Raw genomic sequence first — 23,391 nt, 5'->3', positions numbered from 1 at the left:
TGAAATACTTTCAAAGTGGGAAAATGTACTACGGAGACACCACATTGTACAACGTACTTGTGGTGAGACACTCCTGAGAACCGTCGGCCGTTGGCTCTAGTCTGTTGAGCACACACTTCAGTCCTGGGTCCGAGAAAGATACAAAAATACGCTGAGTTGCCCCTACACATGAAGGGACCCGGCGTGCGGGCAGATAGGAGAGACAGACCACACACGTCAGAGATACCAGCGGAACTGGCCCGCGATCCTGGCCCGTCACGGATATCCGCACGCGTGTGTGGCCACCTGAACAGTTTCTCAAAAATTTGACAGACGTTAGCAGAGAAATACGCTAGTTCTTCTTCAGAACTTAATATGACGGTTTTATTTTGTACTAAAAAGCCATTCACGTTCTAGGTGATCGCATAGAGTTACTGAGTAAACCAATCCATGTAATCACTGCTACTGCAATCGTTCCCTCTATATAATTTAAATTGGGAATATTCCTGGTTATAGTTGAGGCGTACGTAGTAGGCAACATTGCATGGTCTATGCAAATGTGCGTGATCTGAATATGAACCATAGTATGCACTGCGGCTGCAAGCAGCGACTTCTTCTTCTTCTTCTTCCGTATCCGGATGCACCAATTATATCTTTCCTTCCCAGTAATTAGCAACGTAGTTTGCTTTGTCATTGACTTTCAAAATATCATCTTTAGTGCATGTTATAGACATATCTGGGCAAATCAGTAGGTGGTCCAAGTCCTGTATTGCTCCGCATTCACACCCATCGCTGTCACTGTAACCCCATTTAAATAGGTTTGATTTCTACCCAGTTACTCCAGTGCGCAGCCGGTTTAATGACCTCCAAGTTGTAAAAGATAGTTGAAATCCTGCAGATCCCTCCTCAAGTAGTGCCATTGTGGAGTGTGACACCATTTCTTCCCAAAGAGATAGCCGCCTTGCGACGGGCTTGGTGGCGAGCTCTTCAGTAGTTTCAACGAAACTCCTGCAGGATTTCAGCCGGACACGTTGTTTTCAGTGCATATGCATCGGGTGTCGAGGATCATTCTTTTGTTTAGATCTTTCGATCTCGGCGGCTACTTGTCAGCGGACAGTGGGTGGTGCTATGCTTATGGTGGGATAAATGATGTCTGTGGGAGTTGGTTTGAGGCATCCTTTGGCAATACCTACAGTTTCGTTTACGGCGACGTCAACTTGCTTAGTGTGAGCATAGTTCCTCCAAACTGGCGCCGCATATTCCGCTGCTGAGATACACAGCACCAGACCCGTGGTGCGCAAAACATGTGGTTGAGCTCCCCACGATGAACCTGTTAGCTTCCGCAGTATGTTGTTCCTGGCACAGACCTTTTTTTTAGTGTTGTGACAGTGCTGCTTAAAAATAAGTGCTCTGTCCAATGTTACTCCCAGGTATTTTGGGCTGTTTATATGTTTCAGCTCTTCCCCCTGGCGCAGTGGTTAGCACACTGGACTAGCATTCGGGAGGACGACGGTTCAATCCCGTCTCCGGCCATCCTGATTTAGGTTTTCCGTGATTTACCTAAATCGTTTCAGGCAAATGCCGGGATGGTTCCTTTGAAAGGGCACGGCCGATTTCCTTCCCAATCCTTCCCTAACCCGAGCTTGCGCTCCGTCTCTAATGACCTCGTTGTCGACGGGACGTTAAACACTAACCACCACCACCACCACCATCTTCCCCTTGCCACACGACTCGGAGTTTCCGTTTGGCTTGTTTGTTCCTAAGATGGAACGCGGATACTTGAGATTTACCAGGGTTTGGTTTGAGATTATTGCCGTCGTAATAGGTAGCAAGTTCTGTTAAGGCTCCTGTAAGATTCTCCTCCACTTGTTCAAAGGTTTTATCCTGTGCGGCCACTGCTGCATCATCAGCATATATGAACATTCGTGTCTGGTGGCTGATGGGAAGATCATTGGTATAGATGTTAAATAATATTGCAGCCAAGACACTACCCTGTGCAAGTCCATTTTTCTGTGTCCTCCATCGGCTGTTTTTAGATTGTAAGGTTACATAGTAGCGTCTCTACTGTAGCATGCATTGCACGAATATAGAAAGGGTGTAGTCATTAGTGACATTATACACTTTCTGGGTAAGCAACTTATGGTTAACTGTGTATGCAGCACTGAGATCCAGGAATGCGACCCCAGTTACATCTCTCTGATAGCCATCTTCGATGTACTGTGTGAGATTAAGGATTTGGCCACAGCATGATTCTCCTGGTCGAAATCCGGCTTGTTAGTTAATGAGGGCTTTGTCCACATAATCAGCTATGCATTTCATGATAATTCGCTCCAGCACTTTAAATAAATGACAAAGCAGTGAGACAGGCCGGAAATTTTTAGCTTCAGTTGGGTCTTTCCCTGGTTTTAGTAACGCAATAACCCGAGCTTTCCTCCACAGTTTAGGAATTTGCATTGTTGTAATACAGTTATTCATTAGCTCTAGGATCCATGCTTGTACTCTCGGTCCAAAATGTTTAATTTGCTCAGATCTCAGATCGTCGAGGCCAGCGGCCTTATTGTTTTTCAAATCGTTGATGGCATCTTGTAGCTCCTGAATGAAGAACGGGCGAGCTAGGAAGCTAATCTCCTCGTTCAATTTTCTTTTAATTTTGCCATTCCTGATCTTCGTTTTAGTTTTTCCGTTCATGCGCAGTTAGGGAGCTATCTGATCAGGTGTAACTTCACTGTAATTTAGTTGTGGTTCTGTTTGGTCGTTGTTGAGACTTTTGACCAGTTTCCATGCCTTCCTACTGCTGTGCTTCATGTCCGTCTCTTGTAGGAGGTTACACCACTTTTCCTTTCTCGCTTCGGAGATACAAGACATCAGTACCTCACCTGCCTGGATCGTTTCCTCTGAGAAGGGGTCCTTATTGTACAGTTCTTCATACTTTTTCAGAGCTTCCTTGCTGCTACCATTGAGTCTAGCGATATACTGGGTGCGGCACCCTCTAGGTATGCGCCGTCGAGAGATTTTCTTGACAAGGTCTATAAAAGTTTCGTATGATGTTCCCAATGACCTTTTTTGAAATTGAAGCGTCTCTTGAAGGGCTTTATAACTGATTTGATTACTGCAGTAATGCAGCAAGTTATTGCTCTGTGTTGCGATCTTGGAATTGGGTCCTCGATTTGCTTTACAATTTGCAGGGATACCTTTTCGGAGACAAAGATGTTACCTGGATTATATCCTCGTTTCCATCTTCCGCTGTTAAATGATGTAGGCAACTTTGGGTTTTCTTTCAATATCAGTTTAGCCTGATCTGCCCAGATCTCCATCATTTCGCCATCGTCATTTGTCTCTTTATAACCCCATGCGAGACCGTGACAGTTAACATCTCCTACTACAACTTTAATGTTTTTTGAATGGAAATTTCCAGGCTCCGTAAATTTGAACCTCGCACTGGGTGGTTTGTTCACGGATGTTACAGCACATGAATGTAGCTCAATAGTTAAAATTTCTATATTTTCTCCGCAGATCAGAGCACAGGAGCATACGTCTAAGTTCGGTTTCACAAATATAGCACTTCCGTACCTTTCGTGTGGTCTCTCAAGAACTAATTTCATGCCCTGTATTTTTGGTCTATGGCTAGTTGGTGCTCTGTGTGTTTCTTGTATCACTAAAACATCACAGTTGTTTCGTTTGCACATGTCAGATAATAAAATTTCTTTATTCACAGCGACTGATTCCAATTAGCATTCTGTATCAGCATACTCGTAAATTACTACAGATCATTAACAATTTTTTTTAATTTCACAAACTCTTTTTTACCCATAGGTATTATACTGGTGGCAGGTTTAATCTGAATGCATTCAACAGAGTGCGTATCTAATCTTTCCTTGGAAGGAAAAGAGCAGAGGCACCGTTCACATACTACAAATGGATGGTTTTGGCGAGTAATCCTACTGTGTGCTGACATCGACAAAACTTTTATACAATAGAAATGACATATTTCTCTATTGTTTCCGCCTTCAACATTAATAGAATTACTTGCCCGTTATGACAATATTTTGTAATACACAGTGATGCAGTTCTAATTTCTTTGTCTTTCCTCTTATATTCTGCAGTCATCCACCCATAATATGAATACTCGATGCCGTAGATGTTTATAGACAAGTTCTCTTTCTGTTTTTCTAAAACACGACCAAAACACGACCGTGTTTGGGCTTTGCAAGGAATGTTATATTTTTAAACTTTAATTTTTTTGCAAATAGAATACATTTACACACGCGTTTTGTGTTCTTACTTACAGGGCACAATACTGCTAAAATAGATTATTTGAAGCATGCACTATCCTATGATTTGACGTTTATCAGTACCTGTTTGTCTTTTTCCTCCTGTTATCTTAAAAGTTTTGTATATCCTCCTGTGTTAAATCCTTTATTTCCATTAATGTTGACACGTAACTGAATCAGTTCCTTTAGTTCCTTGCCAGAATCCCGACCTTGGATAGTTTCGAGTCTTCTCAGAAGTCGCTCTGTGCCATTGGTTAAGTGCCATTCACTGAAGTCAGCATCAGGCAGTAATAGAGACACATTCTTTGTAATGAGTACGTCAGCTATTACTCGCTTGTCGCTGGCAAGACACAGTTGAAGAATAGCAAACAATTAATTTTAATAAGTTGATTAATTTGACGATATAGACTCTTGAAAATGTGACAACAGGTGTCCAAGAAATATCTGTGGTCCTTAAATCCAAATTTATTAACTATAATACCAATACATATACCTCCTCTAAATGTAGATTCGGCATCAAGACATTCAAGAGTATCATCAAATTTAATACGTTCTCCTGTTGATTCAGCAATAATAATAATAATAATAGTAATAATAAGCCCCGTGGAGGCCCGGGAAAAGAATAGGCCTCCGGTATGTTCTGCCAGTCGTAAAAGGCGAAGAAAAGAACAAACCACTAATAGGGCTAACCCCCCTTTTAGTGTGATTAGTTGGTTCAGGACAGATCTAAAGAAGCCTCGGACAAACACCGTCATGCCCGGGGACGACGCTTGAACCCTATGCCCGCCCACAATGGTAACGACACTGCTAGCCAACTGGAAAATGATTTAAATCCCAATAGAGGTGTATTGCAGGAAATGCTTCCTGCAAACACCGTAGAAGGAAAACAAAGACAGAGGATGAGATGGTCAGATGAAGTTAATCGACACCTCATGTTCTGTTATTACCAAGCAACAAACCTAGGAACCAACACAACTGGATACAGGTCACAACTATACACAACATTTATAACCAGATACCTAGAATTAAAAATTTTAACAGAACAACGACTAGCTGATCAGATCCGTGTAATAATCAAAAATAACAGGATACTCAAGTCAGAATTAGAAAACATCAAACAACAAGTACAACAGATACTGGAACAAAATAATGTGCAATCAGAAGAAGAAGAAAATACAGTAATGGACTCAAACATCCCAGAGCAAACAAACAAATAACAACACGCGTCAATTAAACAATCAGAGGAAAACGAAATCTTAAGACAGCCACCAGAACAAGCACAAATAGAACACGAAGTGACACACATGTTAGATATAGAAGAAAAATTTCAGCTGATATATATAGTATACAAAGACGCAAATACAGACATTAGACCATTCTTGCATAGACCGCCAAATAACCCACAAGTCGAAACAACAATAAAAACTATCAACACAGTCATACACAACAAAATAAATGAAAACACAACTATGGAAGAGTTACAACTAATGGTTTATATAGGAGCACTCACTACACTAAATATACACACTAGGCAGAGATCAGAACCAACCAACACACAGAAGAAACCCACAAAACCAGCATGGCAACACAGGCTACAGGTCAGAATAGAAAAACTGAGAAAGGACATCGGACAGCTAACACAATTTGTAAGAATTGAAAGGTCAGAAAAAAAACTAAAATGTTTAGGTAAAATCTCACAACAAGAAGCGATAGGGCAATTAGGTCAAAAGAAGCAGCAATTACAATCATTGGCCAAACGACTTAGAAGATACAAAAACAGTGAAAATAGAAGGAAACAGAACCAAAGATTCAACACAAACCAAAAGAAATTTTACCAGACAATAGATAACACACACATTAAAATAGACAATCCATCAAACATAACAGACATGGAACACTTCTGGAGCAACATATGGTCAAACCTGGTACAACAAAACAGGCATGCACGGTGGAGAGAAGCGGAAACAGACACATACAAGATTATACCACAAATGCCTGAAGTGATAATTTAGCAACATGAAGTCACCCAAGCAATTAATTCTACTCACGATTCGAAAGCCTCTGGAAAAGATAAAATAGCAGACTTCTGGATAAAGAAGTGCACCTCAACACATTCACATCTGACTAAATTATTTAACAGCTACATTGCAGACCCATACACATACCCTGATACACTTACACATGGAATAACTTATCTGAAACCTAAAGATGAAGCAGACACAACAAACCCAGCTACATATCGCCCCATAACATGCCTACCAACAATATACAAAATATTAACTTCAGTCATTACACAGAAATTAATGACACATACAACACAGAACAAAATTATAAATGAAGAACAAGTAGGCTGTTGCAAAGGACCACGAGGATGTAAAGAGCAACTGATAATAGATGCAGAGGTGACACATCAAGGTAAAACTAAACAAAAGTCTCTACACTACGCATACATTGCAAAAAGCTTTTGATAGTGTACCCTACTCATGGTTACTACAAATAATGGAAATATACAAAGTAAATCCTAAATTGATACAGTTCCTAAACATAGTAATGAAAAATTGGAAAACCATACTTAATATCCAAACAAATTCAAATAATATCACATCGCAGCCAATACAGATTAAGCATGGAATATACCAAGGATACTCATTAAGTCCTTTCTGGTTCTGCCTTGCTCTGAACCCACTATCCAACATGCTAAATAATACAAATTATGGATACAATATCACTGGAACACACCCACACAAAATCACACATTTGCTATACATGGATGATCCAAAACTACTGGCTGCAACAAATCAACAACTCAACCAATTACTAAAGATAACAAAAGTATTCAGCTATGATATAAATATGGCTTTTGGGACAGACAAATGTAAGAAAAATAGCATAGTCAAGGGAAAACACACTAAACAAGAAGATTACATATTGGATAACCACAGCGACTGCATAGAAGCGATGGAAAAAAACAGATGCCTATAAATATCTAGGATATAGACAGAAAATAGGAATAGATAATACAAATATTAAAGAAGAACTAAAAGAAAAATATAGACAAAGACTAACAAAAATACTGAAAACAGAACTGACAGCAAGAAATGAGATAAAAGCTATAAATACTTATGCTATACCAATACTGACCTACTCATTTAGAGTAGTGAAATGGAGTAACACAGACTTAGAAGCACTCAGTAAACTTACACGATCACAATGCCACAAATATATAATACATCACATACATTCAGCAACAGAAAGATTCGCATTAAGCAGAAAGGAAGGAGGAAGGGGATCTATCGACATAAAAAACCTACATTATGGACAGGTAGAAAATTTAAGAAAATTCTCTCTAGAACGAGCAGAAACTAGCAAAATACACAAAGCAATCACTCATATAAATACATCGGCTACACCACTGCAATTTCATAACCACTTCTACAACCCTTTAGATCACATAACATCAACAGATACGAAGAAAGCAAATTGGAAAAAGAAAACACTACATGGCAAGCACCCGTATCATCTAACACAGCCACACATCGATCAAGACGCATCCAACACATGGCTAAGAAAAGGCAATATATACAGTGAGACGGACGGATTTATAATTGCAATACAGGATCAAACAATAAACACCAGATATTACAGCAAGCATATTATTAAAGATCTACAACAGATAAATGCAGACTTTGCAAACAACAAATAGAAACAGTAGATCACATCACAAGCGGATGTACAATAGTAGCAAATACATAATACCCCAGAAGACATGACAATGTAGCAAAAATAATACGTCAACAACTTGCCATACAACATAAACTAATAAAACAACACGTTCCCACATACAAGTATGTACCACAAAATGTACTGGAGAATCATGAATACAAATTATATTGGAACAGAACCACAATAACAGATAAAACAACACCACATAACAAACCTGACATTATACTCATCAATAAAAAGAAGGAATTAACACAACTCATCGAAATATCCATACCCAATACAACAAATATACAGAAGAAAACAGGAGAAAAATTTGAAAAATACATCCAACTGGCTGAGGAAGTCAAGGACATGTGGCATCAGGATATAGTTGACTTTATACCAATTATACTATCAACTACAGGAGTCATACCACACAATATCCACCAGTACATCAATGCAATACAGATACATCCAAACTTATATATACAACTACAGAAATCTGTAATTATTGATACATGCTCAATTACCCGAAAGTTCCTAAATGCAATGTAACATATACCATACAGTAAAAAGGAAGTCACGCTTGATCAAGGTCCGCGTCACTTTCCATTTTTGACCTGACGCGGCGTCTGAGAGGGGAGAGAAGTAATAATAATAACATGAATAGGTTAGTCGGTGAAAGTTGTGGTATTCTTCCTGTAGGTTCCCTTCTGCCACAGCCTCCTACAGATAATTTTTTTCCTCCTCAGCTGTTCGATCAGATGGCTGCTAGATCAGTATGGCTGCAAATTCTCTTCACTGCTCGATCAGGGAGACTGCAGATTCTTTAACATTAAATGAGAGAACATGCATCCGTCTTTAAGGCGAAACAGAATGGTTGAATGATATTACTCCAACTTCTGACTCCCAACCTCTGCGGAAAATTACTCTACTGTTTCTTTTTCTTAAATATTTCCTTGCTACTCCAGTAGCTCATAACAGGTATTTACAGCTCCAAGGATAAAGAAAGAATGACTTCCACAACTTGAAATCTCTGCTTTTTATACAGTATGAATACTTCCAAATACCGAGCGAGGTGGCGCAGTGGTTAGCACACTGGACTCGCATTCGGGAGGACGACGGTTCAATCCCGTCTCCAACCATCCTGATTTAGGTTTTCCGTGATTTCCCTAAATCGTTTCAGGCAAATGCCGGGATGGTTCCTTTGAAAGGGCACGGCCGATTTCCTTCCCAATCCTTCCCTAACCCGAGCTTGGGCTCCGTCTCTAATGACCTCGTTGTCGACGGGACGTTAAACACTAACCACCTACCTACCTACTTCCAAATATTTACGAGAGAACTTTCCTGCTATCCGGAGGACCGCAGATTCTACCAAATTAAATAAAACATTTATGCATAGATATGGCAAATAAGCAGTATTCACAGTTATGACAAACAAAATGTTTCAATGATAGACTAGACAAGCCCAGAGGAAGGCTTACACTGTTTATATGTCGAATTTCAAACTCTCTATTTCCTCTGAACTCACAATTGATCTTCCACGAGGATGCTAGCTGTTCCCCAAACTGTTCAGTATCAACTGGAAAGCTGTCCAAGCGAGTCTTCCAGCGTTTGCACCCAAACGTCCCTGCTGAATCTTTCATCTCTTATTCAGAATCAGGGCTTATCTAAGCATATGTCCATGCAATGCCAGTGACTCACAAACATAGGAAGCCGATAGCAACATGGGAAAGCTTCTTTTCTCCGAGATATGGGAAACAGGCATCTTGGGCTTTATTCTGGATTAAATTTATGACATTAACATTTATCTGTATATACCAACCACAACGAAATCCAATACTGCCACAGAAATAATTCCAGGGAAGCAAGGAAAGACAATGTCTGTATCAAGAGGTACCTCATATGGATCTTAACTTTTACTATCTGTTCCATTAATTCCACTCTCTTTTTAACGCCCTTTTCGTAATGATTCCATACTCAGGCAACACGCTGTATATGTATGACACCAATCAGTTGTGTCCTTTGAAGACAGTGAAAGCACCGTATCCACCGCTCCTGGTTGTAAAATTAGAATGCGCAGAAACGTCTGCTTCACTGTTTGCAAGTAGAGGAACAAAGTAACATCTCACTAAAAGTCATACGGTTTTCAGCCTCAGAGGTGTAATGCTGATATACGGTAGCTACAATGACTACAAAACCAGATTTCCACAGCAGCCTTATGTTTAACAAAAACGTTGTCTTCAGCAAACCAAGTTGGACTAGGAATGACGATTTCGGATATTTTCGTGACGTTTCCTTTTTTCTACTAATCACCAATATTGTAGAGAATATATGCCTTAATCCTCTGAGTGAGAGGTATTAACAGATTCTCTCTCAAGCTGGGAATGAAGGTGAAAAAGGCCCTTTGCCTCCAATGGAATCTGGTTATTTGTGTAACGTCTGATGTAAAGTGATTCGAGAATTGAGTAGCTGAAATCAGAAACGAGGCTAGGCATAGATACATATTTCACTTCAGTCAATGTTAGTGTCCAATCAATGTTAGTGTCCAATCAATGATAGTGTTCAATCAATGTTAGTGTTACAATATTCTTAACCATCATAGATACATAATATTTCACTTCAATGTTAGTGTTCGAACAACGTTAGTGTTACAATATTCTTAACCATCATAGATACATATATCACTTCAGACTGTACATTATCATCAGATTTAAGCTCGCTACCACTTACAAGAACACCTACATAAAAGGTATTAGTCTGAAAAACAGTATTTCTAGCACCGCACTTTTTTAATATTTCTCATTTGATTCATTTTTCTTTTCCTTTCTCTCCCTCCCCAAACTCCTCCACCACTTCTTTACATAGAGCGGTTGCCCCGATCCTTACGGCAGCTAAGGAATTTTTGCACCGCAACGTGTACCTGGCAGTCGATGTATTCTTGCAAGAAAAGTTTTAGTTCCTCATATTGGATGGCATGCGACTGAAGTTCAGGTTTCATTGCTAAAGAAGGCAGTAGACATCCGGTCCGGCATTGACGAGAGAGAATATCCTAGATGAGCGTCGCCCAAGATACCATAAGGCAGGAAATGCTGCTCTATGCAATACATATAATTTGCCCAACTTTCTAGTTTCGTGTAGAAGTTCTGATATGGCGAAGGAGCTACACGGGGGCTTTTAGGCATGGAGTCCGTTCGAGAAGAGCGTTGCGATCCATCAGTGGATCCTGCTGTCATATCCGCCATCCTATTTGCAAGCTCCTGCATGACGAGCTGTATAGCTCGTAGGATGAGCAACTTACTTTGCGTCACATCGACGGGATCAGAAATCGGATGTTCGGCCGAAGGGAAGCAACAAGATCTGACCTACCTGTTGACCTGGAGGGAGTAAAGAACAAAAGAACATACGTGTGACCACCAGGGTCTAAAGAAAACCTCCTCGTCAAACTGCTATATCTCACGAAAGAAGGTACTTGAGAAACAACACGTTCCAGATCGACAAGAGATAAGTTTAATGCAACACAACAGGGTATCACCTAGACAAAACACTCTTTCTTACAATATCTAATACCAAACTCTCATAGAAATAAATAAGGCGTTCGCCTTGAAAACAACATAATTAATTAAGATGAAGGGATATAAAGACAAATCCCAATGGAAGGAAGGAGAGTCGTAGGTAGCTCGGCGGAGTAAGTAGAGCCCGAGCAAGGAGGATTCTCGTTGCGCTTTCCCGGCCGTTTATCGGTCAGTTGCCAAGTAATATTTGCCGTCGGCCGAAGTTCTTGTAGCTGACGCCTTGGAGGTATGCATGTATGTGATGCCTCTCCCTCCGCAAAGTGGCCGGTCCATCAGGCGCACTGCTGCCATACGACAGCATTCTATTAGTTTTTCCGATTTTCGGCAAATAATTCGTGTCGCGACTTAGTGAGCTGTAGGGTTGGGTAGTGCCTACAACTATCAGCTCATGCCTTCTCTGAAATTGGAATCACATTCTTGCAGAGGTCTGAAGATACTTCGTGTGTCTCATATATCTAGGACATCAGGTAGACTAATTTTGACATGTTCGCCTCTCCCAAGGATCTCAGTAATTCTGAGTGAAAGTTGTATACTCTGTTGGTCTTGTTTCCAATTAGGTCTTCCAGTGCCGTTCTAAAATCATCTTGCTGCGTGTTATCTCCTATCCCATCAGCACAAACCTCGTTTCCTTTCTGTACTACTGTCGTCAAGTTTGTTTCTCTTACATGAATCATCTACATATTTCCTCCACTTTTCAGCTTTCACTTCTTTACTTAGTACTGACTTCCCACCATAACTCTTAATACTCATACAGCTGCTTCTTTCTTCTTCATCGAGAGCCTCTTTAATTTTCCTATAGGCATCATGTGCAAACTTCGGGCCACTCATTCGTCATCCAGCCACTCCTGCTTAACCTTTTTGCACTTTCGGTCGATCTCGTTTTTGACGTCTATATTCCCTTTCAACTGCTGAAGTTTCTGTATTTTTATGTTTTCTCATTTAGTCAGTTAAATTCAATGTTTTCTGTGGTATCCAGGGTCTACTCTAGGCCTTGGTTTTTACCTATGTGATCCTTGGCTGCCTTCTCTATTTCATCTATCAAAACTACCCATTGGTCTTCTGTTGTCTTCCTCTCCCCAGTTTCCGTCCATCGTTGTCTAATGCTCCTTCTGAAATGCACAACCTCCAGTTCCTTAAAATTTTTCACGTCCTATGTCCTTAATTTGCAACCTTTTTGTAATTTCTTCAGTTTCAACCTGCAGTTCATTATCACTAATTTATGATCAGAGTCCTAATATTCCCCAGGAAATTTGTTAGAATTTAAAGGTTAGTTTCGGACGCTCCGTCTTACCACTGTATAATCAATTTGAAACATTCCAGTATACGCAGGTCTCTTCCGTGTATGCAGCCTTCTTTCATGGTTCTAAAAAAATGTGTTTAGTGATGATTAAATTATGTTCTGTACAAAGTACTGACAGGTGAGTTCCTATTCCATTAATTTCTGCCAGCGCATGTAATTAAACTATTTTTCTTTCTCATCTTTTCGTATTATTGAATTACGGTCTCCCATCATACAAAATTTTCGAATCCCGCAACTACCTGAATAATTTCCTTTACCTGACAACACAGTCTTTCAATCTCAACCTCAGCTACGGATTTAGTTGGTGTATAAACTAGTACTACCTACTGCAATAAGGGAACTAGCATCAGACTTCCGACTTTTAGAAGGCCAGTTTTGGTTTTGAAATGACGACATCTTCCTGAGTAGTATCCACACGAAGATCCCAATGGGGGTCTTTCTCAGCTTTGGAGTAGTTTACCAAAGAAGATGCCATAGTCAGCTCTAGTTTTCCGTTGCTTTCAGCCATTCACAATACCAGCACGACAAGGCCATGTAGCCTAATGTTACAAGACCAGATCAGTCAATAATCCTGAATGTTGAACGTGCCACTACTGAAAAGGCTGCTGCCGCTCTTGAGGAACCACGGCTTTGTCTGGCATCTCCACAGACGCCCCACTGCGGTTGCCTCTACGGTACAGCCACCTGCATCGTTGAGGCACGGAGACCGCCCCACATTGGTAAGGTATATACCCAATAATAAAGCGCAGATTGAGAAGCAAGCTACACGTTGGCGAAGAGGTATTCAAATGTTGACTAGTATGGGTGTCACGGATTAAGTTGCGCAGCACTGCCGTCGTGGTACACGCAAGGCAGCTCCCGCCTATGCACCGACTGTCCTTCGATCATTCTCAGGACGACCGAAAAGTTCAAGGCAGAAATATCAACATAATACATGGAATTTGTGTAGCTGTATGTTCTAGACGTGATGAATTTAATTTTGCGTTTGTCTCAATTCCATGATAAACGACTATGTAAATTTGTGTACTTTTGGTTCGTATGTCAGACTCTGAGACTATTAAAGTTTTCAGTATGATAGTTCGTTTTTTATATGTGAGTGATTGCAGCTGAAATACACTGCATCCTATAGTAAATGCATTAGCTGGAATTATAGTTAACGATAAAATTTTACTAATGTGCTAATACAGCATAGTTGGAAGAATGATTGATTAAACTGAAATGTTGTTTGAGGGCATACGGGGTGGAAAGCTAAGTACACAATGCTGTCACCACTGACAGCAACATCCTGGAACCCTCTGCCAGCTGCAGCTAACTATCGACCGGTTTCCAGGGCAAACAACACTTTGATTTTCAGAATTTCGAGTAATTATTGACCGAATTTAAGAACTTTATATGATTTATAATCTACTCCATATAAGTTATAATCTTATGTTAAAAGATGAACACAATAAGACAAGTACTACACGGTGTGTCTCTCTTCAGGCATCATAAATGACTTCACACTAAAACTCGAATTTTCTTTACCCAATATATGAGAACGACAGGACTTTGTGACCTCCACCGAACCTTACATTTAATTCTGAATCTTAACGAAACATTCCCTCGTTGATCCCGCCCTCAAAATAATGAAAGTAAAAAAGTTTAATCGCTTACCAGCTTACTAGATTTGCGTTGTCCATCAGTCAAATGTCACCCTCTGGTATAACTTTTCATTTCATTATTTGTTTATTAATGACTCTATTCGCAGCACAATTCGCTGACAGTATCCCCTTTTCCACTCATAGTACCTGCAAAATTGTATCAATGAATGATACGTAGTTCAAAGTGTATTACGTCATCAACATTGAGATGCGTGATAAGCTAGTTATTGCTTAAAATGGAGTACAAATTACCTGTACTATACAGGGTGAGTCACTAACTATTGCAACCAAGAATAACCCCGAAAGTATGATAGGAGCTGAAAACTTTGTGGGGCAAAAGTTGCTTGGGACAACGGGACCATGATGTGACGTTGGTTTTTTGCTGCCAGGTGAGGTCGCTTCAGAGATATGAAGGTCAATTAGCTTTTTTAAAAAGATACTATAGTTTGGTACCTATTTTCTGATAGCGGATATCGAGACGAATCCAATGATGTTTAACAGTAAGGTCTTTGAAGGTCAACAAAAGTCACAACACGAAATTATTTCAGACAACCTAAACTCAAAAGTGGTTTTTGAATGAGAAACGTACTGCGTAATAATTCCTTATACACTGAATGGAGATCGCGTTATTCACAGTTACCTTGTGCGTTGAACGGGAATGCAAATCATTCGCGTTTCCAAGTTGTGGGGTTGTGGTAGACTTCATGGCAATTTTACGTTGTTGCATCCTGCCTTCATGATACTCTAATTTCAGAGGTCTGCAGGGTATTTGATTTATTCCTCTTTAGAGCCAAAACATGTTCTTAGCACCTGATTCCGAACGATATGCCAGTTGCCGTGAATCACAGTAGTAAGCAGCGATTTTTAGTCTTAACACAACACTTTATTTACAATTCAGAGTTCAATAATGTAACAATGAGTTAATAGCATGTTATGTCTTACAAAGAGTTTCATTATTCAGTGATATAAATGACCCAACAAAGAGCATCATTATTCAAAGATATAAATGTCCCGATGACTTCCATTCCAGAGACCAGTCTGACTAATACAATAGGGGTCACACTCCATTAAGTCGGACAAACGTAGCAGTACTCCAGGTGTAATCACATCGGAAGGGATTCGATTTAGAGGCCAGACAAAAAATTCTAGAAAAAGGGGCAGTAGCGACTTAAATTTTTACAGAGGCAACAGCCTGGATGATTGACAGTTGTTCTGGGCTACAATATAGATTATATACGTTTGCGATATTGACACTGGAATACTGCGTCACGGTTGCAAGCAAGGGGTACCTGCAGATGTAACGTTTTCCGAGGACATGAAGCGCTGCTTTCTGGTTCAATGACGATGGCAGTCTCTTGGGTAAAATATTCCGCAGCTAAATTAGTTCCCATCAAAATGAAATATATGTGTTTCAGGAATAGATTTAATGATGAACAAGGAGCCTTAAATGGGGGTAAGCCGCAACGAACACGATATTGGAAATATTAGCATAGCCAATATATATACAAAGACGGGACTGAATACCGTTGTTCAAATAAATGTGGCCCCAGCTCGGCAGATGATGAAGCGCTCGGAAACAAGTGTGATGACATACATTAAGTTATTCAGTCCGTTAGGGAGACGACAATTTATTCGTGGCGGGAGCGCCGAATTCAGTAACGAATAAGGAAATGAAAGTAAATATAGTAGGAAAAAATGCAGTGGTGGAAACGATTGAAAGCGAATTTTACGTTCAGCACCAATTTACCTCTGTTAGAAATCTGTTAGAGACACAAGACAAACGTACGTACGCGTGTAAGAATGGTGGAGACAAAGCTGTTTCCGATAAATTATTAATGGTAAGATAAAATTTTTTAAAAAACCTTTTAAGCTAAGATACGTTTACAGAAGCATATTTGGACTCGGGCCAATGATATCTATTTGATATGAAAAGCAGATTACAGCTGAAGAAACTGCGGAAGGGCTGGAAACTAAGGAGATGGGCCGTGGGTAAGTTGATACTAGCAGAGGCTATTGACTGTTACAAAGAAAGCATCAACCAATGTCTGAGTGAAATGGGTAGTAGAATTGTAATAGAAGATAAATGGTTAACTTTGAAAATTAAGAGAGAAAATATAAAGAATGCAACAAACGAAGCTGCCAAAAGACAACACAAAATTCTACAAATGAGAGTGATAGACGATGAAAATGAGTAAAGAAGAACTGGCTTGAACAAAAACACAAATACAAAAAACCATATCTCAGTGACTCTGGATTCTGTTTCCTGTATCTATATATTTTGTGTAGTAGCTAGTTTACCAGATTTTCTGGTTAAATTGCTGCACGAACACAAAGCTCATACTAGTGTTAGTGCTGTAGTTCTACCTCACATGTGAACGGAATATTATGCACAAACTCTGTACTTCTTAGAACCTGACACTGTACTATGTTTGGTTTTGTAGTATTACTAGCTACATACCCGGAGTTCCCCAGGTATGTATTTTTCCTAACTGCTATCAGTCGATCACCTCCTTCCCCTGTCTGTGCATCTCCTGCTTCCCACTCCCTCTGTCCATTTCCTCAAACTCCATCACCTGTCCATCTCCAGTTTCCCTATCTCCGTCCACCTGCTCTTCACCTCTCTCTGTCCATCTGACCCTTCCTCCTCTCTGTGTCCATCTACCCTTCTCCCTGTCCATCTGCTCATTAACCCTCCATCCATCTCCACCTCCCCGTCTTTCTTTTCCTCACCCCTCTTAAGTTGATCTTCTTCTCCCATGGTAGTTGTTCATCTCCACTTCCCCTCTCTCTCTCTTCACCTACCCCACCCCCTCTCCCTGTCCATCTCTTTCTCCACCCTGTCTCAGTCCAAATCATCCTCTTCCCTTTCTCTATCAATTACCTACTTTTCCTTTCCTCTCAACGTCATGACTCGAATCACAATAGGTGTTTCTTGGTTCTTACCGCCCCCCTTTCCCGCAGTATTTGTTTCCAGACGGTAAGTAATATGTGTACCAAGTTTGGCTGAAATCGATCCAGGAGCATAGGAGGAGCAGAAAATCGATCAACAGACAATTTTTGGATCAGGAGGTTGTTGGAATGCTAAAAAAAGTGGGATGATCAGAAGAAAATGAAAAAAAACCACTTGCAGAATTTAAAACGATGTAACAAATAAAATATATACGAAGACAGTAACTTGTTCTCGAAAGAACAGTTACTGTTGATGACCGTGCAGCTTTTCCCTGGAATAAATGATGGCTAACTGACAACCTTAGCTGCCGACAGGTGTTGTTGATACACCTCGATGTGGACAGCTGAAAATGTATGCCCCGAACGGGACTCGAACCCAGGATCTCCTGCTTACATGGCAGACGCTCTATCCATCTTTTTTTTTCTTTTTTTTTCTTTTTTTTTTTTTTATCCAATGTCAGGCTTACCACCTTTGCTGACATACATGTTGTTGTACTATCGCATAAATAGTGTCTACAAAGTCCATATGTTGACAAATAGTGGCTACTTAGAAAATTAATTAATTAATGAAATGAATAAAACTGAAAATTCCCAAATGAAAGACATGAAGACATTGCGGATAGTACAAATACAAAATAAACATGCTCCTGTAGCAATGAAATGAAATTCGTGTCGGGGGCGACACCTGCTCACGACCCGACGTTCGATAGAGCAAGAGAGCCATCTATCGACTCGTTCTCCAGGCGTTGGTGTAAGACTGGGTCGTCTTCTCGAAATGAACTAAGGGTCCGTAAGTATGATCGATGTCTATCTCGGCTTCTTCGTCTATCTCATCTCTCACCCGTCACACCCCATCTGGCCGGCGGGTCGGTAAATGTAAGTCGCAAGTAATTAGCGAAGTCTTGTCTATATTTCTTACGCTGTTGCAGCTTCGTGTGTCCATCCAGGAGAAAATGCCAAAAATCAATTTTGTCCTTTTCCGATTCATTATACACGTAGCCCACCACCATTCCCCGCACCCATGTCACTGCATTGGTTTTTTGGACCGGGAAATAATATTCTTGGGGGAAAAAAAGCGTGTCTGATGAAATTGTGTGAGGGGCGGAGCGTAACAGGAACGCCAATATCTGTTGTGCCAAGTGCCACACTGGAGCCGTCCCACTGCATGTTAAACGATGTTCATCAGTGTCCACTGTTGCGCAGCCTAAACATAGTGGAGTGTCTGCCAAATGAATCGCGTGCCGCCGTTGATTCGTTGCGAACTTCCTATTTATCACCACATACCATGTTGAGCGTACCGACGTTGGGAGGTAAACGTTCCGTATAACGCGCCATATCTGTCGCCAGTTCTTGTCTGGGTACTTCTTTTCCAGGGTATTCCTGGGGCACCGGCGCAGTAAGAGTTGGTATACGTCTCGCGTCGTCGGTAGTCGTGTTGTTGGGAAGAAATCTCTGACATAGCTAAGCTCCAAAAAAAAAGACTTGAAATGTGACAGCTTCGGTGAAATATGGCCCACATCGACTGGGGGCAGCATTGAAGTGGGCGCTAGTACGTCGGCCAACGCACCCGAGATATTGCGAAATTGACCGCGCCACTGTCGGAAAATCGTACTGACGAATAACGCCCGTGCCTTTTCATATACGTTCACTAGACCAAGTCCACCCTCTCCAGGTGGTAGCGTAAGCGTTGTGTATCGGATCTTAAACAGGTGTCCCACACTCACGTAGGTTCCGAAAGTTGCTTGTATCCGTGATGCCATTGTGCGCGTTAAAGGCAGGACATGCGCTACGTGAGTGAGTCTCGGTGCTAGGTATACGTTAACATAGGTCACCCTCTGAATCATATCCAACGCTCTTAATTTCTGTAACAGCACCATTGTCCGCATCAGCTTCAATATGCGTCGGTAGTTATCCGCTGCTGTCCGCTGCACATCCGTGTGGAACGTAATACCTAGGCATTTTATGGTCTTAACCAAGATGAGCGGACCTTCCTCCCCCGGTTGTAATCCTCGACCGACATTCATGCAGCGTGTTTTTTGTAGATTAAGCACGCTTCCTGCCGCCATCCCATATCGCTGTATCCATGCCAACGCCGTACGTACTTCTTCGCCTGTCCGTGCCACCAGCATCATATCGTCAGCATAAGCGCGGCAATGAAAGGTCAGTTGTGGTAACGGCACTCCCTCCAGCCGTCTTCGGAGACCATATAGACAGGGTTCCAAAGCCATTGCATACAAAAATATCGAAAGGGGGCAACCTTGACGAACTGACCTTGAAATAACGATGTAGTCAGTGCCCCGCCCATTCAACGAGACCTTGGATCGTACGCCGTGTAACAGTCGCATGATCACTAGGATGAAGGCCTGTGGGATTCCCAATCTGCCCATCACCGCATGCAAAAATGTATGATCCACTCTGTCGAATGCATGATCGAAGTCAATAGCGACGAGTGCCCCACGCACTCGGCATGCCGCTGCTAACGCGATGATATCTCGGTAGTCACTGAGCGCCGTATGTACGTTGCTCTTACCGCCGAGGCAAGTTTGATCTATGAGGAGTCTATCAGAAAGTGAAGACCGCAGGCGAGCCCCAAGGATGCGCGCGAAAATCTTATAGTCGCAGTTCAAGAGAGTGAGTGGTCTATAATCTCCTGGATTTCTGCCACCGCGTGGTTTGGGTATTGGGATGATGATACCCTCCGTGAATTCGGCAGGTATCTCAGTCTGCGGTAACAGGAGTTCGTTGTACATCTTAATCCAGGTCCGTCCCATGAGGTATGCAAAGGCGCGGTAAAATTCAATTGGGAAGCCGTCCTGTCCTGGGGACTTGTTCGGAGCCCCCCTGGCAATTGCGTCTGTCAGCTCGTCCTCTGTTATCGCTGTGATGAAAGTCTCTGCATCCAGTGGTGGTCCTCTATCTGGCATTTCCGAGATGACATCATGTAGTGTCTCGTGGTTCACATGTACAGGTCCATATAACTGGCGGAAATAGTCGGTAAACACATGCGCAATATCACGCTGGTGCACAACTTGCTGGCCAGTTTCAGAGATTAGTTCCCTGATCAAAGTCCTGCGTCGTCGTTGGCGTTCACGTACCACGTGGTGCATGGAGGGGGTTTCGGCAGCAACTGTGTCCGCCAGTCTCGCCCGGACCATTATACTTTCCATTCTTAGTCTCGTCAGCTGTAATAACTTGGCTTTTATCCTGCGCATGGCCGTGTGCCTTTCCGGCGATGGTTGTTGGGTCATCAGCTCCCTCAGGGCTGTAAAATAAAAATCAGCCGTTGTGCGGTTCCACTGCGATTTGTCCTGCCCGTATCGTATCAACGTTCGCCGTAACGTTGGTTTTGCGCATTTAATCCACCACTGGAGAACCGAGGTGTATGCTCGTTGGCGGCGAACGCAGGTCTCCCAGGCCGCCTCTATCGACCGGTGACATTCAGTGTCACGTAAAAGTGCACAATTCATTTTCCAGTGACCTTTACTCCGCCATATCTTCTGACGCGTTAGTGAAATCGTACAGACGTACGCCATATGATCCGTAAAAGCCGCTGGCCAGATTTCGGCATCCAGTATCGTCGTCCGTAGAGCGCGTGTCACGTACACTCTATCAAGTCTGCTCGCCGAGTGTCCCGTGACAAACGTATAACCCGGTCTGTCACCATGCTGCAGTTCCCAGGTATCCAGAAGCGCCATTTCGGTAATCAACGCACGCAGTTCCATGCATGGCACATAATGAGGTACTTGGTCCTTTTTGTCGACGACACAATTAAAGTCGCCGCCCACTATATAGTTATCAAAGCGTCCAGCGAACAACGGTGCTATCTCTTCGGTGTAAAAAGTCGCCCTTTCTCTTCGTTTTGTGGAGCCAGATGGTGCGTACAAATTGATGAAACGAACGCCGTCGACAGTGATCGCTATGCCGCGTGCCGAAGGGAGAGACCTGACGTCCTCCACTTCTATTCCTTCCCTGGTGAGAATCCCCACACCGCATCCACTTTCATCGTGCACTGAATAATGTGCCTCGTAACCGTAGAACTCTGGCGGCAATGTGAAACGCACTTCTTGTAGGAGTACAATATCCACGTCCGCAGCGCGTAACATATCTTTCAGCATTTGAATTTTAAGCGGTGTCCGTATGCCATTAATGTTTATCGTGGCAATGCGGTACGCCTGGCTTGTGTTCAGCAGTTGTAGGGCGGTGTCATTAAGCGTCCATCTGCACCCCCGGCGCTCCTCAACACTAAGTTGGTCAACATTTCCCGACCCCTCCCGGCCTCTGGCCAGGACTGTCCTCAATCGTCGCGTTCGTATTTTCATCCTGTTCCTGTTGGTCCATTTCTTGCGCCCAGTCCCCCAGCATATTTCCGGAACTGGTCGAAGGATGGGAGGTAACGTTGTCATCGCTCTGATGTTGGACAGTTGTCATCTCCACTTCCGCCTTCCGGTTACCAGAAGGAGAGTTCAAGTTATCGTCGCTGTGTAGTTCCTGCATCGTCATCTCGGTATCTGTTGAATCCACTGGTCTCAGGTCGATACTGTCGTTGTCGTCCACTGTCCCTTCGGGACTATGGCTATCGTCAGCAGAAGTCAGTCGACGCTTCTTTCTTCTCTTCGGCGAACGCTGTTTCCGTTGCCTTGCTTCCGCATCGGCTGTTGGGATTGCGTATCCTCCGTCTTGGGCCTGGCCTATCACGCTCTCGTTGGAATCACTGGCAGCCACCACGGATGAGCCTGGAGCGGCCGTCAGCTGCATCTCTTCTGTGGTGTCCTTTGTCTGCTGTGGTGGAACCGGTGGTCGGAGTTCCAGCCCGTTGGCGTCCATGTTCTCTATAGGGGGCAGCTGCTGGTGCTCATCGGAAGTCTCCCTCACGTCGCCTCTCAGGGCTTCCACAAAGGTCAACGGTAAGACAGTCGTCGGTTGTGGCGCCTGAACGTCATCCCGTGGAGTTTGCACTAAACGTCGCTGGAGGCATTCCGAGCGGACGTGACCTTCTTTCCCGCACCCCGAGCAAGTGCGAGGTTGCCCATCATAGATTATAATCGCTCGACAACCTCCTATGTACAAATAAGAGGGGACGTGCTTGCGCAGTTCTATCCGTATTTGTCTCACCCCATTTAAAACGGGGTACGTGGTAAAACTCGTCCATTTTTCGGCCACATGGGATAGAACTGTACCGTATGGTCGAAAGGCGTCGGTAACAAGTTCAGACGGGACCTCAAACGGAAGTTCGAAGACTCGTATAGTGCGGATCCCCATTCCCGCGTGATCGACTGTAACCGCACCAACATTCCCGTCGGCATGACAGGAACGATACCCGTTCGGTGATCGTTGTAGAAGTCTTTCGCAAGCTGCCTCGTCAACAAGCTTGACATAGACGACGCTTGAAACGAGCGATAAATTGATTCCCACGATTTCCTGTGGATCGATTTTTACCTCTTCTCTGAAGAAACGTTCAATCTCGTGTGCCTTTGGTCGTGTATAGTCGTTCGCAAAACTGAACTTCAAAGTCGTTTTTCTGTACGAGTGTGCCATCTCGTTCTAGACTCACAACACCGCACACACGAAGCTGCTCCGGCGTAAACAAACAGGCGCGCGCACCGCAGCGCGGCCGGCAGGCAACACGGTCCGCACTGTGTCACTGCCGAAGGCAGACTGAAGGACTTGAAGATGATCAGAATCGTCGATCTTGTTTCGCAACCGTATAGTGTTAAGCAAGAGGAATTAAATGTTGAAGGGAAGGAAGAAGACGAAAAGCTCAGCCACTCAGCAGCAAGGAATGCGTTTGAGACTTCCCTCTAATATTTGGAACAACAGCCAATCGCTACAGCTACGACATATCGCAAGCAAAGATGTGGCGTCATGTAACAGCAAAATCAAGATATAAATAATTGAAACGAAAACCGTTTTCCTTTTGTTAAATAGACTTTCAGTATCTAAGAAGACAGTAACTTGTTCTCGAAAGAACACATTTT

Source organism: Schistocerca americana, chromosome X (assembly GCF_021461395.2).
Source record: "Schistocerca americana isolate TAMUIC-IGC-003095 chromosome X, iqSchAmer2.1, whole genome shotgun sequence".
In the NCBI taxonomy this organism is placed as follows: Eukaryota; Metazoa; Arthropoda; class Insecta; order Orthoptera; family Acrididae; genus Schistocerca; species Schistocerca americana.
This window is presented reverse-complemented; position numbering follows the sequence as displayed.